General features: G+C 39.7%; 1 long non-coding RNA gene across 1 annotated transcript in view; it reads right to left on the bottom strand.

Annotated features, from left to right (window-relative positions):
- Positions 1-64: 64 nt before the first annotated feature.
- Positions 65-16,265, bottom strand: part of LOC109392940 (uncharacterized) — a 34,183-nt gene continuing 17,982 nt past the window's right edge. Inside the window, exon 4 of the long non-coding RNA XR_002126138.1 lies at positions 65-694. This is a non-coding gene — a long non-coding RNA (uncharacterized LOC109392940). The remainder of the gene's footprint in view (positions 695-16,265) is intronic.

Below are 16,265 nucleotides of genomic sequence, written 5' to 3'. Positions count from 1 at the left end.
CTTGTTTGAGTGGTTTCTGTTCTTTGTAACCAGTAGAATCTGATCTGAAAAAGTTCATTTCCCAAGACCAAAAAGCTAAAATAATACTAATGCTGATATTAATATTGTCTTAGTAGTATTTATAACAAAAATACTATAGACTGGGTGGCTTAAACAACAAACATATATTTCTCATAGTTCTAGAGGCTGGGAAGTCCAAGATCAAGGTGCTAGCAAACTGGGTGTCTGGTGAGGACCTGTTTGCTGGTTTATGGACAGTTGTCTTCTCGCTGTGTCTTCATATGGTGGAAGGGTCTCTTTTATAAGGGCACTTATCCCATTTATGAGGGCTCTACCCTTATGGCCAATCACCTCCCAAACACCCCGCTTCCTAATTCCATCACATTGGGGTTAGGATTTCAACATTAGAATTTTGAGGGGATATAAACATCCAGTCTATAACAAATATTAACACTAATTACTTAACAAGAAAGAATGATTCCTATTCTTATGTCATATATGAGGTGCTGAGACATAAGGATGCTTGGTGAGGCCCATGGTCCTGTGGTTCCAAGTGCACTTAACCTCTGCGCCATCCATCCCACGTTCCTGTGACTGCACGCTCTAGGTTGGGAGCCTGAGGCCGTGGCTCTTCATCGATGACTCATTATAGGTAGAGTGTCAAGGCTCCCCAAACTGTGCAGCAGGTTGGAGGCTGTTGTAAGATAAAATGTGCATAGTATGATGACTGGCAAAAACAGCCTAAACCAGCATTTCACCCACCCTCCCCACACTTACACTTTTTAGCAGTGTTTATTCATGTCCCACCCATGACCTGACTGGCAAACACAAGATCACTTAAGAATATTGAGAATAGGAAGGAACTATAAACTGTAGGATGTTTGAGGCTGAGAGAAGGGCAAGGAAAGCCAAGTGTGGAACGCAGCTGTTGTGGACACAATGTAGTCACCAGTTGAAGCCTCAGGTGGGTTAAGGGGAGCCCCAGTTTAAGGAGGGTAGATGGGAGGCATCAGTGCCTTCACTAACATTCTTTCATTTCACCCTTGCCACAACCCTGTGATGTGAATATCATTAAACTTGATTTAGAGATGGAAAAATGAGGCTCAGAGAGGGTGAGTAATTTGGCAAAGGACACACAGTGAGTAATGGCAGAGCTGAGATTCTAAATCCCATGCGGTTTCCATTTCAGGATACTGTGTCTCTTCAGTGTGACCTTCTCTACATTTGATTTCACTCTGCGTCTTAACTCTCTGATTAACAGCATGTGAGCTAGGGTAGAAATTTAACTCTAACAGTATTAAAACTTAGGTAGTTTAAGTATGAACCTCAAATTGTGCCATATAGTGACCAATAGTCTCACTCACTAACATATATGGCCGGTATGGTTAGTTTTTTCCTTAGGTATATATTATTGAACTTAGCTGCTACTAATTTTTTTTTAAATTAGTTTCAGGTGTACAAAACAATGTAATAGACATTTCACCCATCACAAAGTGATAACCCCCCTTCCCCAATCTATTGCCCCTCTGACATCGTATATATCTATTACACTTCCATTGACTCTCTTCCCTATGCTATTCATATCCTGAGACATACAATATTATTCAGCTTCAGGTGTACAGTGCAGTGGTCAGGCATGTACACCGTTCATGAAGTGGTCTCCCAATAAGACAAGTGCCCATCGGACACCCTGCAAAATCTTCCCAACATTATTGATTATATCCCCCAAACTGTCTTTCATATCCCTGTAACAATATTGTAATTACCAGCTGCTACTAATTTTTAAATTTGTAAATTGAGAGCCATGGCTAACCAAATCAGGTGTTGGCAGGGACTCAGTGCTCATTATTAGCCTTATAGACACAAAGACAGACAGAAAAGGACCTAGGAGGCCAGGAGATTGATCACCTCGTATCTGATAACACCTATTTTATAACTAGTTAGAATAGTTCATCTTTTTCCAGAGTATCCATAATACTTTCACTGACTGATTGCTAGTTTGTTTTTCAAGTAGCAGAAAAAGAAGCTCAAAAATATGTAACATTAAAGGCTGAAGATGGAAATTTCTCTCCAAGATTGATAATGAGGAGATAGGTAGTCCACATAAATAATGAGTCCAGCTTTTTTATAGAGTGAAATGAGTGCAGTCATTTGTAAGAGATATGTCATTTAATACTTTAGCAGTTCTCTGGGTCTTTAAAAATGCCGCGCACGGCCACAAGTTAATGCTTGTACAGGACTGTCTGTATTTTAATCCTGCCTGAAAGTCAGCCCTGAAAGCAGTGCATTTAGTAGGGGACATCAGTGGTAAACAGATGTTCAGGAAAAGAAGAGAACCTGCTGACATGAATGTTCAGGAAAAAGAGAGGATGCAAAAAGAGCCTTTCTGACTATTTATTATTTATTTATTTATTTATTTTTGAACTGTGACAATGAAGGGAAAAGGGAGGCCCGAGGAACCGTGGAGGGGGGGAGTCACCAGCTCCTCAGAATATGGTTTCCACATTTCCATGGCCCCAATCTGCTTTCAGACAGAAGAACTTCTGAGGTTCTCCAACATCCACAGCTGGCCCCAGTCACATAAGTGCAACTTTTAAGAGCCACGTTATGGTCTCTGGGTATCATGGTCATCACCCCTGAACCCTCAAGATCCTGACACTTCTAAGACATTTCTTTGGAATAGGAAATTATGTGGAGTAAGTGTGGAATGTGGGAAAGCGTTATTTGCTCCAATGAGCCTTGCATTGAAATCCTGACTACACAACATACCATCTGCATGGCAATGGATATGTCACTGGAATGTGCCGAACCTCAGAGTCCTCATCTATGAAGTTCACTCAACAAATATTTATTTAGTACCCACTCTATGCCACCTGAGCTGTACTTGGTGCTGGGGACACAGGGTTGCCCTCATGGAGTGTTCCTTTGTAATCTTGAATTCTCACAGGGAGGTTTCCTTCAAGTATTGTTGTGAGGATCAGAGCTCATGGCGGGGGTTTCTGGAACACTGTGGGAGGGCTGAGTAGACATCAGCTCTTTTGTTATGAGAAGCTGATACATTCTTGAAAGCCATTCCTGGATCCTACTCAATGGTCAATGGCAGAGCAGACACCAGAGCCTTCGTACCCAGATATGGAGCTCGCGCGTCTTCTTGCTTTGGAGGAAGGTACAACCAGCTCTGAATCCCCTGTGCCGCGGAGCTGTAGAAACCTGGCCTTGTCATGAACTGTGGCAAAGTTTGGCTCTCTGAGGTGGGCTACTCACAGGTTCATTTCTTTGACCCAGAGGATCAAGTACAAATCCCAGTCAGTCCAGGGGCCCAGGGACAGATTCCTTTTTACCCTAAAATTCCTTTGTCCATTTCTGGAACTCAAAATCTATCCATAGCTATACCTACTCTGTGCCAGCACTTGGCTTGGGGTTGGGGAACAACATGGACAGGATAAGCCTGACACTGTCCTCTTAGGGCCTACTCTCTAATGGTTGGTTTGTGTGCGTGTATGTGTGTGTGTTGGGGGGGGCACAGTTTGATATAAAGGTATTAAGGAAGCTGGTTAGGCACACAAACCCTGAGTCAGATGGCTTGGGCTCAAATGCCTCCAATCCTCATCTGTAAACTAGGTAAACCCTGATTGGATTGATGTGAGAATTAAATAAACGAATACACATACAAATCACTTAAAATAGTGCCTGATATGTGGCAAGTGCTATGTAAGTGCTTACAAAGGTGTGGAGTCTTACCAAAAGGGATGTCAGAATAGTCTAAGGGATCAGGGAGTGATCTGAGGATGTGCCATTTAAGATGTGACCTAAAGGATGATTAGAAGAGGGAGAGTTGGGTGGCTTCCATTCTGGGTAGCAGGACTGTCAAGTGGTGACATTAAAGGAAGACAGTAAAAGTCATTTTGGAGGTTGCTGTTTTATAGAAACAATGTTGTGAATTGAGTACCTTCTTTGTGCCAGGCACTGTGCTGGCCATTGGAATCAGTGTAGAATCTGGGAAAAGCATGCCTGACCTTAGTTCCGGAGAGCCTTATGTTGCAAGTCATTGTTGAAATGGTGGGAGCTCGAGAGGTACAAGTGCCAATCATTCGATCTAGATAACTGTATTTGTATAAATTCTACAGTCATATTGGTTAAAAATGACTTGTTTTCATTAAAGGCAAGCCTTTGATTCCCTGATCTGACAGCTGCATATCTGTATAAGATGAGACACTTTGACATCTACAGCTCTGATCTCAATTGGACAGGTGGTTTCCTGCACACTAATGGGACAGAAAGACAAATGAGCATTATTAGATAGGAGAGAATGTTCTCACACACAGGAAAATAGCTTTTTCCTTTGAAAAAAACATGATGAAGAACAGAAAATGACTGACAGAACCAGAACTTCCCAAATGTCAGCAGAGCTGTTTCAGCTACACTCTGGCCTCTGTTCCTGAAGATTAGGGTAGTTCTTAGACAAGTACTGAACATACCTTAGCACTAGCTGATTCAGGGGGAATTTGCTGGGAAAATAAGCTAGCTCTTGAAGCATGTCAGAAAGCTAAAATGCAGCTTGGGTTTTTTGTATTTAAGCAAAGCAAACACTTTGGTAAAGCCTAATTTATACACACTCACTGAGAAGTTTAGTAAGCAGGAAAGCTTTAGTGTAAAACCACCCTTGTTCCTTCATTCAACAAATAACTTACAGAGTGCACACCTATGCTAGATGCTGGGATTATGTGGGAAAGACAGTCAAGGTCACTTTGCTTTAAAGCCCAGTGCTTTATACATTGAGGACAAGACTGATATTAATCTAATAATGAAAATGAACTCGGAAGCATTTTGTGTTGGAGGAAGTAGACACACGACCAGAGGTTCACCCTAAGCGACCTAACTCAAGCCAGTGACTTGGGGAAAATACCCAGAGGACCAAAAAATGAGTAAGAGTTTTCCAGCTCAAGGTGGTGGGGTTTGGGGAGGCTTTGGACTGTGTATTCTTTCACTGGTAACATAGGAACTATTTTCTCCTATATTATATACCCAGCATTGGATTTTCCTTTGGCAATCCAAATCATTACAGTACCTGCTGGAAAGAAATCAGCTCCTATTTGTATTAGGACCATAATGTAGAACACAAGCATTTCTTACAATACTAATAATAGTGGGCGTTTTTGCAAAATGCAAATCCTACATTTTCATCTCATTTTTTTTTTTTGGTCGCAAAGAAGTTATTTAAAACCAAATGATGAGAGTAGGGGACAGACGAGGTTGTAGAAAACCCTGATACAACGGCTGGTGGAATGTAAAATGATGCAGCTACTTTGGAAAACAACCTGCAGTTCCTCAAATGGTTGCACACAAAATTACTATATGACTCATCAGTTCCACATGTAGGTATATACACAAGAGAAATGAAAACATATATCCACACAAAAACTTATATATAAAGGTTTACTCATAATATTCAGAGTAGCAAAATGGTAGAAACAACCCAATTGTTCATCAATTGACAAATGAATCAACAAATGTGGTATGTCCATACAATGGAATATTACTTCTCCATAAAAAGAAATGGAAGTAAGTACCCGTACATGCTACAACGTGGATAAACCTTGAAAACACTAGGCTAAGTGAAATAAGCCAGACAGAAAACACCACATTATATGGTTACATTCCTATGAAATGTCTAGAATAGGCAAAGCTATAGAAACCAAAAGTAGGTTAGTGGTTGCTTAGGGCTGGGGGAGGAATAGGAAGATAGGGGCCATAGCTAAGATTCTTTCTGAGGTGATGGAAATATTCTAAAATTGACTGTGGTGATAGTTGCATGTATCTGTGACTATATTGAAAAACATTGAATGGTACACTTTAGATGGGTGACTTTTATGGTATGTGAACTTTATTTCAATAAACCTATTAAAAAAAGAAAAGTGAGGGGTGGCTGGTTAGTTCAGTTGGTTAGAGTGCAGTGCTCATAACACCAAGGTTGCCGGTTTGATTCCCACATGGGCCACTGAGTTAGACTGAAATAGACTGAAACAACTATTTGACTTGGAGCTGATGGGTCCTGGAAAAACACACTGTTCCCGAATAAAACAAAAAAATTAAAAAAAAGAAAAGAAAAGTGAGTCCATGACAGGTATCCTCCTTCTTCCTCCCTGGGTGCTGGACTAGCCAACAGAGATGGATGATGTGGTGTTTGCTTTTGACACAGAAACACATCCCTGCTCTTTCTACTAAAGGTCCCTTGGCCTTTGCCTGCTTTTCCTTCTATTCATTTTTTTTTCTTTTTCCTCAATGAACACTGGGAATACTTGTGTCATTTTGGTCCTTCTTTTTATATTTTTATCCACTAGCCTCTGATAATGTACTAGAAGTGCAATAGCTTTAATTTGGTTTGGAATTGTGATGCGTCACCCTTCTATACTATAACTGAAGACCCTCATTTTCATTTTTTTTACCACGGTTATTAACCATCCTCATGTATTTGCATTTCAGCCCTTTTCCCATGGCTTTAACCTTGCTACTTCTCTACTAATCTACAGGATTCAGCTCCACGGAATGGCCGATAACTCATCAGCCAGCCACGATTACATTACTTTTCCTCCAGGGACCCAGAGGAGGGATTGAGTTTAGATGTGACTGATCTGATGATCCTGACTCAGCCAGTGGCAGCAAACATTTTAGATATCAGAAAAACTGTTTGGTGAAAATTAATGCTGGCATTTATACATAGACATGATCCAAGAATTTTAAGTAAAAAAATAAAAATAAATTTTTTTTAAAATTTACAAAACCACACAATTCTTTGGACAGGCTGTCCTGTCCCCCCATCCAATACAACAAAAATAAAATATTTTGCATCTGGCTTGTTCAGCAATCTTGGCAAGAAATTGCAAGTTAGAGAACCCAAATGTCATAAATGTTTGGTTTTTTAATGTATCCCATTTGTGGCCGCAGATTTACCTTTCTACTAATGTAATACGTAGCTTAATATTAAATTGTTTGCATTCTATAAACACACACGAGATTGGTGGTGGGAAGTCAGCCAAGAGGAAATGAGGAGTTCATGGGAAAATCTACTTATTTTCAAAATTTTGCTGGAGCTAATTTGCAAAGAGAATAACCCGCACGTGGAATATTGAGGGTTAGCTGTGTAATCCCCAAAGAGCAAAACACTGGGTAATGATTCCTATTGAGAGAGATTTACTGCCGTTGTCCGTGTTTCAGGGATTTTACATATATTATGTCAAATTCTTACAATAAACGTAGAAGGTAAGAATCATTATCCACATTCTAGATGAGAAAACTGAGGCCCAGAGAAGCAAACCTGCCCATCAATGCCATTGAGATGTTATTGATGGAGCCAAGGCTTGATAGAGCTGGGCTTATCTACAACATTGTCTCATTAGTTCATGCGTTGATTTATTCCATCATTATTGTAGTGTGCAAAGAACTGCCTTGATTGTGGGACAGTATCTGTGGGTAACAATTAACAAAACAATTCAAGGGAAGGACAAGTTAGAGGGTAGTGTCTTGATTGTAAACAGTTTTAATGACAAAGCATAAAAAGAAAGATTACTTAGCAGAGGCCAAGATTTATATAAAAAACAACAACCATTTTCCAAAACCCAAAGATCTCTAGGCAATAGGTGACAGTCTGACAGAAGATCTCAGTTGGGTCTCTAAGTTCCAGCTGTGACATTTCTCTCTCTTTCTCCAGCATGCTGAACTGCTTCCCGTATTAGTCTAAAAAAGACCGACTTTTCTTTGATATATAAAGTTCAAAGGATCTTTGTTGGACTGAAGTTAACTTACTTACAAGTTGAATAATAGCATACAGGTGAAAAGAATTCTGGGTTGACTGGTACCCTGTGGTCCCCACCCAAAATGCAAATATTTGGGTAAAATCAGGAAAGCACAAAATGACAAAGTATCAATGAAGGGAAGTGGACCACCCAGGAGTCTGGAAATGGACTTTGACGCCCTTTGGTTTTATTGTATAATCAGCAGTTTAAATCAAGCCAAGACAAATAATAAACAAAGTTGTAGTATTTTATCTCTTGGTCTCATGTGCAGGCTAGATAGCCACTCAACTCATACAAAATACAACCCCCCGAGTTCTTAAGAGGAGAGATGTCACCAATGATCTTTATTATGATGATGATTATTATGATGATTGTTATACAGGGGGTGCCAAAATAATGTATACCCTTTTTAAGAGATGTTAACACTTTGGTCAACATTGCTCAAGCAGTAGTTCACTATAATCAGAAGTGTCTGGACACTGATGATAACCACTCAGAGCACCTCTTGTAATTGCAGAAGTCAAACATGACTTGTATTCATCTTTTGTTACTGATATATATTAAAACAGTTTTTTCCTTTCTTAAAATGTGTATACATTTTTGGCACCCTCTGTATTATTATTATTATTATTATTATTATTATTATTATTATTATTATTAACTTTAAAAGAGAAAAGCCATTCCCATCTACCTCACTATTACACCACCATGTTTGAAAACCTCTCCCTTTGGAGGGTTAAAAATGAAGATATTCCATAGATTGTTTCTTGCAGTAGAGTGGGAAGGCTGTTGACCCCACATTCTATGTTCTTGGCTAGGGAAAAGTGGTAGGCAGAATAATGGCCCACTAAAGTCTATGTTTTAATTCCAAGAACCTAAGAATATGTTACTTTACATGGCAAAAGTAACTTGCAGATGTGATTAAGTTAAGAATCTTAAAATGACCGGGCCGGCCGAGTGGCGCAGTTGGTTAAGAGCTGGCTTGGGACGCCAGCTCTGAGCAGCAGGACCCCGGTTCGGATCCCACATGGGGGCCAGTGACACTGCGCCCTCTACAGCTAAGATGGTGAACAACAGCTCGACCTGGAGCTGGGTTGCCAGCGACGGCGACGGCGTAGGCTGCAGTGGGCTGCCATAAGCTACCGTGTGTGGCCGGCAGCCAGCGTGAGTGCCTGGCAGCCAGTGTGAATTGCCAAGAGCTGCTGTGAGCGGCTGTTCAGAGGCTGGCGACTGATCTGCCTCACCCGGGAAGAGAGCAATGATGATACCAACATGGGCCAGTGAAGCGACGTCCTCCATAACTAGACTGAAGAACAAAACAACAGCAACTTGTCTGTTCCCCTCCCCCAATTCCCCAATAAAATCTTTAAAAAAAAAGAATCTTAAAATGGGGATATTAGCCTGGGTTTTCCAAGTTGGTCCCAATCTAATCACATGAGCCCTGAAACGTAAAGAATTTTCCCCAGCAGTGGTCAAAAACAGACATGCTGCTGGAAGAAATGCTACATTGCTGGCCTTGAAGATAAAGGGGCCACAAGCCAAGGAATGTGGGCAGCCCCTAGAATTTGGAAAAGGCAAGGAAATTTTTCTCTAGAGCCTGCTAAAAGGAATGCAGCCCTGCTGACCCCTTGATTTTAGCCCAGTGAGACCCATGTGGACTTCTGACCTCCAGAACTATAAGAAAATACATTTGTGCTGTCGAAAGCCACCAAATTAGTGATAGTTACAACAGCAAGAGAAAATGAATACAGGAGAGAACAAACCAAGGCAGTTAGAGAATCTGACCTCTGTGTCAGCATATCCTTCCACCAGCTCTAGGGTTAGGCCAGGAGTAGGATACTTTTTGATTAGGAAGAACATCTACGTAATCTCTAGCTTCTCAGACCAGTCAATACCTGTTAAAGTCCTCATTACTTTCATTGACCTATCAGATTGTTTCTTTGTTTTTATACTCACTGAAAAATAGATTGCCTGTTAATGCCTTTGAAAATTTATTTCTTTGCCTTCCTCTACCTAAAGATCTATAGTGAAATTTAATTATTCATCAAATAACACTTCATTTATATAAAGAAATCTACTGAATAGCCACGGGCTATTCTTACCTTAACACTATGGCTTCATTGGAACCAAAGAAGACAAAAGCAAACATAATTTGGTGGGCCCCAAAACTAATTTTATCACTATCACTATGACAAATATATAGGCATTTTTCAGTTTACTATTACTATTGCTAAATACGAACCTGGTGTACTTTCCATTTATAAACGTTAAAAAAATCGTTTGGTCTGAGGCCCACATGAAAATAAGGTACAAAGTGATAGCTCAAATGCACTTTCAGGATTATTTTAATATAATCCTTTATATTAGACCTAAAGAGCAGAGAAAATGCTATATTTTGAACTCGTAGCTTATTTCCATCTACATTACCACTTTCCAGCTCTTCTAACTATTCTGTTCTCATTTACCCACTCTCTTTCCTTTTCATCACCTACCATTTACCCCAGAAGGGGTTGCCTTTATTCCCTGCTGCCAAAGTACAAATGATCAAAAATGAAATACATAAAGGACATACCGGTGATGAAGCTTTAGATCATTCATTTAGCATTATGAAAGGCAGGTTTACCATGAAATGAATGAAGCTTAAACTTCAAGGTACCTCTCATGGAGGGGTCCTCTCATGTATGGGCTCCTTCTTAGGCCCTTGGAAGGATTCTGACACATTTACACAGTTGTAGATTTTTGTGAATTTTGCAAAAGTAAAATACTTTCATTGCAATTGGCTAAGGCCATTCTCTTTCCACTTTGACTTCCCATCTATCACACTGCAGTCAAGTGGTATTACTGTGGACATGAGTATCTTGGGGATCTGGGTAAAGGAAAGTTTTGTTGGGGGCACATTAAGTTTCCATTTAGTGGGCTATATTTATGAGGGTCACAGTCACTTCTTTACATAGTTAAGCTGTACCTAGCTGATCTGGTAGAGAAATGGCTTCTGGATACTCTTCCTGCCCGTGAGTCAACTTATTAGGGATCTGACCTGAAGGACCAGGGTCAGAGGTCATGATAAGAATGTGTTCTGTTGCACCTCACACTGGAAGTATGTGGGAGTAGAGAGAAACAAGGTTTGCAATGATCAGAGCCAGAAACAGTTCTTTGGAAAATTCCTCCAAGCATCAGATGTGTAAAGTTGTAAGCAGAGGATTCCATTACCATCAAGGCAGAAATTCTCTCCTGTCAGGCATGCAGTTGATAATACCATGTATATAATGATAAACTCCAAATATATTTTTATGGCAATCATCTAGAATTTATTAGAATTCCTGTGTTTCTGGCTCACAATCCTATAGCAGCGAGTACATCTATGTGTGAAGTTGCGTGTTTTATGCATCCCATGTATCAATAATGAAAAACAAATTTTGACCACCCATGCTAGAGGAAGACAATTTTGTTTTCTCTATATACAAAGCCATGTTACAAAATTGGTATCGTATGAAGAGGTGATCAAAGAATATGCAGCCAAAATATGTAGAACAAAAACATTATAAAGGGATGTGAGATAATTAAAAAACAAGAATGTTATATAGTTCTAGATTTAGGGATATTTGTAGTGGTTATCTTATTTCTAATATTTGTAATTTGTTTTAATTTCCTTTTATCCTAAATAAATATATACTTTTGTGCCCCGTTTTGTATTTAAAATTTTATACTATTAGAGATGATTAAGTATAAACTTCATGCCCCACACAACCTAGATCCACTCCTGCATCCAATTCTAATTGTTGATTATTGAGATTTGGTGGTCTGTGATGAAGATCTCTATTGATTTGCTTGATTATCTTTTATGTGTAAACCCTCTGGGAAAATAAGAGAAAACAAACTAAAAACATTTTGATACTCCTGAGGCGAGGTTTACATCCTGAGCGCAAGTGTCAAACATTAATTAGCACCAAGTCCTTTCCTCAATCTCTGTTTTCAGGGGAACCCAAAGTAAGAAATATGCCTGTAGAAGTTGGTTCAGGCTGCCATAACAAAGTACCATAGCCTGGGTGGCTTAAATAACAGAAATTTATTGTCTCCTAGTGGTGGTATAAGCTAATGAAATGATCGGTCTCTCTGACTCTGTCTTGATTCTAGCCTCCATTTCTCCCATGGCCTTTAGGGGACTAGCTCCTGCTGTAGATATGCTAATCATTAGAGGTATTCTGCTAGAGGCTTGAGCTTTTGGCAAAGATTTGGAGGAGCCTCAAGACCTCACTTAGATCAGCAGGTGTCAAGGGACCGGGAACAAAAAAACTTAGAGATTTCGAACTCTTCCTTAAAATGCTGTTGGCCCCTAGATATCACACAGCTCTTGCCTCACCCATTCTCCCTTCCCTTGACATAAATGAAGCCTGAATTCTGGGCTCTCTTAGGATGTATTTATGGATGCTCTAAAGCCCTCTATCTTCTCTAGCTGGCACCTGCACGATTAGTAAATAAAACTTTCCTTACTCCAGATTGATGTTTTGAATATCGGCCATTTGAAGCGTTGGACACACAAACCTTGAACTTGTAACAGGGGAGGCTAGAAGTCTGAGATTGATGTGTTGGAAGGGTTGGTTCTTTCTGAGTGTTGTGAGGGAGAATCTGTTCCATCCATGCCTCTCTCTCTTAGCTTCTGGTGGTTTTCTGGTAGTCATTGGTGTTTCTTGGCTTGTAGTTGCGTAGCCCTGACCTGTACCTTAATCTTCACGTGGCGTTCTCTGCGTGTGTGACTCTTTGTTCAAATTTCCCTGTTTTATAAGGGCACCAGTTATATTGGATTAGGGCCCACCCTAATAACCTTATATCAGCTAATTACATCTGCAGAAACCCTACTTCCAAACAAGGTCACATTAATAAATAAATAAATAAATAAATAAATAAATAAATAAATAAATAAATAAAGAGAAAAAGAAATAAAGTCATATTATGAGGTACTGGAAGTTAGGACTTTAACATATCTTTTTTGGGGGACACAATTCAACCCATAGCAATGTCTTTTTTTTTTTGTACTTTTATTCATTATAAAAGTAAGCAATGATAATATCCAACGCTGATGAGAATGCAGTAAAGTGGTCATTCCTATATATGGCTGTTGGGAATTAATTAGAACATTAGAAACAGAATTTGAGTTCATACTAGAATGTTAACTTTGTAAGGTCAGGGAACTTGTGTGTCTTCCTTTCCACTGAAACTTCAGCTGCAGAAATAGAGCTTAGTGCAAAATAGGCACTCAACACATACTCGTTTTAAATGCATGTACAAACTTGAAATGCCTATACTAAATGGTTACGTTTTGGTAATGTTTAGAATACCCAAACAGAAGTGTTGTTAAATACCAGAATCTTGACTACATACATAGATGGAAAGGGGCCACCCAGGGCTGGCCGAGTGGCTCAGTTGGTTAAAAATTGGCTTAAGAGCGTGGGCTCTGAGCTACAGGCCGCCAGTTCGATTCCCACATGGGCCAGTGAGTCTGCGCCTGAGCTCAGCTGTCGCTGAGCTGCCAGCAGGTGGCAGGATGGCTCAGCTGGTGTAACAACAAGATTGCCTGTTCGATGGTGAGCTATGCCCACCCGCATCTAAAACGGAACTCGGCACCTTGAGCTAAGCTGCCGCCCGGATGGCTCAGTGGATACAGCATGCGCTCTTAACAACAAGGCTGCTAGTTTGACTCTCACATGGGATGGTGGCTATACCCATCCGCAACTAAGATTGAACACAGCACCTTGAGCTTAGGGGCCATGAGCTGCCCTCGGGAAGCCAGATGTTGACTGGCGCCCTCCATAACGAAGATTGAAGATCAACAAGTTGGCTGGTCCCCTTCCCCAATTCCCCAACACTGTTCCCCTCCCCCAATTCCCCAATAAAGTCTTTAAAAAAAGAAAGAAAGGGTCCACCCAGCCAGAAAACCTTATCCAAAAAATCACTTAGATCTTTATAAAAATAATAAAATTTGTTGAATGTGATGAAATTCATACAATGGAACAAAAACTATAATTACACTTAATTTAACTATAGAAGACATATGTCGACATAAGAAACATCCAAGCCTGTAGAGAATTTTAATGAGTTTGAGCCAAACTGACAATTGCAGGGAAGCAAAATCTCACTTAATCTGCTGGGATTAAGAAAATGATCCCGAGAATGGCAGTTTTGCAGCTTATTTTATACAGTAGAATCAAAGGAGATGTAAGGATGGTTACATGAAATCTATTGGTGGTAGATTAAGGGGGTGGGAGAAAGCAAAGAGGGGAAATCTCTGGGATTGGATAAAAAGTAAAATGGAGAGACACATGCTTCTTTTACATTGGTGGGTACATGACAATTAACATTTATAGCACATAGAGATGGTACTTGGGGAACAAGATAAAAATGAGGGGTTTTGCGATCTCGAGCTCTAGTGCCATGAGAGGTTTGGAAAAAGGGATTACTCTGACATTCCTCGGGTATTTTATCTTAGATGTAAAAAGACAATAGACAGGCTCACTAAGGTAAAGATTGACCTTTGTCAAGAAAGCTACAGGCCCAGGATGTGACTACCTACCATGACGCACTTTTAGTTAGGAATTTTATGTTCAGACCATCCTATGTGGTTAATTTTGGTCCCTGAGTTTGTAGGGCCGACCACGTTGGCCTCCCCTGAGCTTGTCCAGTTTAGCATGTGGCCCCTTTTTCATCCATACATATGTGTGTTATATATTCAGTAAACCACAAATAAGGTTTCCAATTCCTTATCCATTAAGGAATTTGTAAAATCCCTTACCCTAGCTAAATCTTTTCACCTTTCAACTTTGATTTAAAATTTCAAGTGTCATAGAAACCCAAGAATGATTCTCTAATCTTCTGTGTTAGGTTAGGTTCTCATGTCATTTGCTCTCATAGATTTCAAAACTTCTTTTTTGTCAGACTTCCCGCAATTGAACTTAAATAATAGTTTGTGGTATTACTATTTCAGTTCTAGCTTTGCTACTCTATGTTCTACGAAAACAGGTCTTCTTTGGCTTTTTCACTAAGTAATCTGCAGTACTTGCTTAGTGTCTGCATATATTTGCTGCTCAATAAACATTTGATGGATCAACTAATAAGCTAATGAAAGAGTGAATGAGTGAATAAATGAATATGCATGGAAGTGTGACTAAGTGAGCCATCTCTGGTCTGGTCTCAATTTCTCTTCTTAGGACTTTGAGTTCTGCTGATGATCATCTTCTTTTCCTAAGCCAGTATTTGCAGGAATGTCATTTTCTTTTATTGTGATCCTTATTTCTCTACAGAAAGTCTACCTTTGCATTAAGTCTGTTCAAAATGACAGTCCTTATCAATTTTATTTTAAAGGGAGACTTTATTTTCCTTCAATGAACTCTGCAAAGATGCCTACGGCTGCTTATTTATTATCAGAGGGAACCTCCCTTTCTACTTGCATGACCCTAAAGCTTCCTAGTCCTTTAATCTGGGTTCTCTGTGTTCCCTGGTCAGTGGCCACACATTGTGTGGATGGAAGCAAAATTCTCCTTTTGGTGGACAGAGTAACTTACTGACTGGGGTCAGAGCTACAAAGAGATCCCCACTGACAAGAAATATGCGCACGGTGAAACTTTCTTTGTAACATTAACAATTATTTCTGGCAGTAGCTGGGAAGGCTATTTGCTAATTTAACCATTTCAGGTCCACTGCATCTGCATAATTTTTATATTACTTCCACTTGGAGACTATTATAAATAATATATAAAAAGCTTTCTCCATATAAGGATTATTCCTTTAAGGTAGTCTACAAGTGGTGATGCTGGTCATCTATTGAGTATGGACCATTTCTTTTTTTTTTTTTTTTAAGGATCTTGATACAAATTTAAATTGCTTTTTAAAATGTATACCATCAGAACAAAAGAAGTCCCTCCGGAATGCGTCCCGAGATTGTATTATGATTTTTTTTGTTGTTGTTGTTAGAAATTTTATTGGGGAACAGTGTGTTTTTCCAGGACCCATCGGCTCCAAGTCAAGCAGTTGTCTTCAATCTAGTTGTGGAGGGCACAGCTCCATGGCCCATGCTGGAATCCAACCGGCAACCTTGGTGTTATGAGTGCTGCGATCTAACCACCTGAGCAAACTGGCTGCCACCCAAGATCATACTATGATTTTTTAAAAGCTAGTTTTTCGTAAAAGGACTGGTGAAAAATTATAATAATTTATTGTGTTATTTCTTTGATCTTTATCAAGAATCAACATGCTTGCATATGAATTGTCTAGCTGGATTTTCTCTTCTGGGTAATGACCTCTTTTTTTTTTATTAGTTTCAGGTGTACAAAACAATGCAATAGTTATATTTTTCACCCCTCACAAAGTGACAACCCCCTCCCCCAATCCACCATCCCCCCATATCATATATATCTATTACATTCCATTGACTTCATTCCCCACACTATACTCCACATCCTGTGACTATATATATATATA

The sequence above is a fragment of the Hipposideros armiger genome, unplaced genomic scaffold (genome assembly GCF_001890085.2).
Source record: "Hipposideros armiger isolate ML-2016 unplaced genomic scaffold, ASM189008v1 scaffold_357, whole genome shotgun sequence".
NCBI classification, from domain to species: Eukaryota; Metazoa; Chordata; class Mammalia; order Chiroptera; family Hipposideridae; genus Hipposideros; species Hipposideros armiger.
The sequence above is the reverse complement of the archived record's forward strand: the minus strand, read 5'-3'. Positions and strand labels throughout refer to the sequence as shown.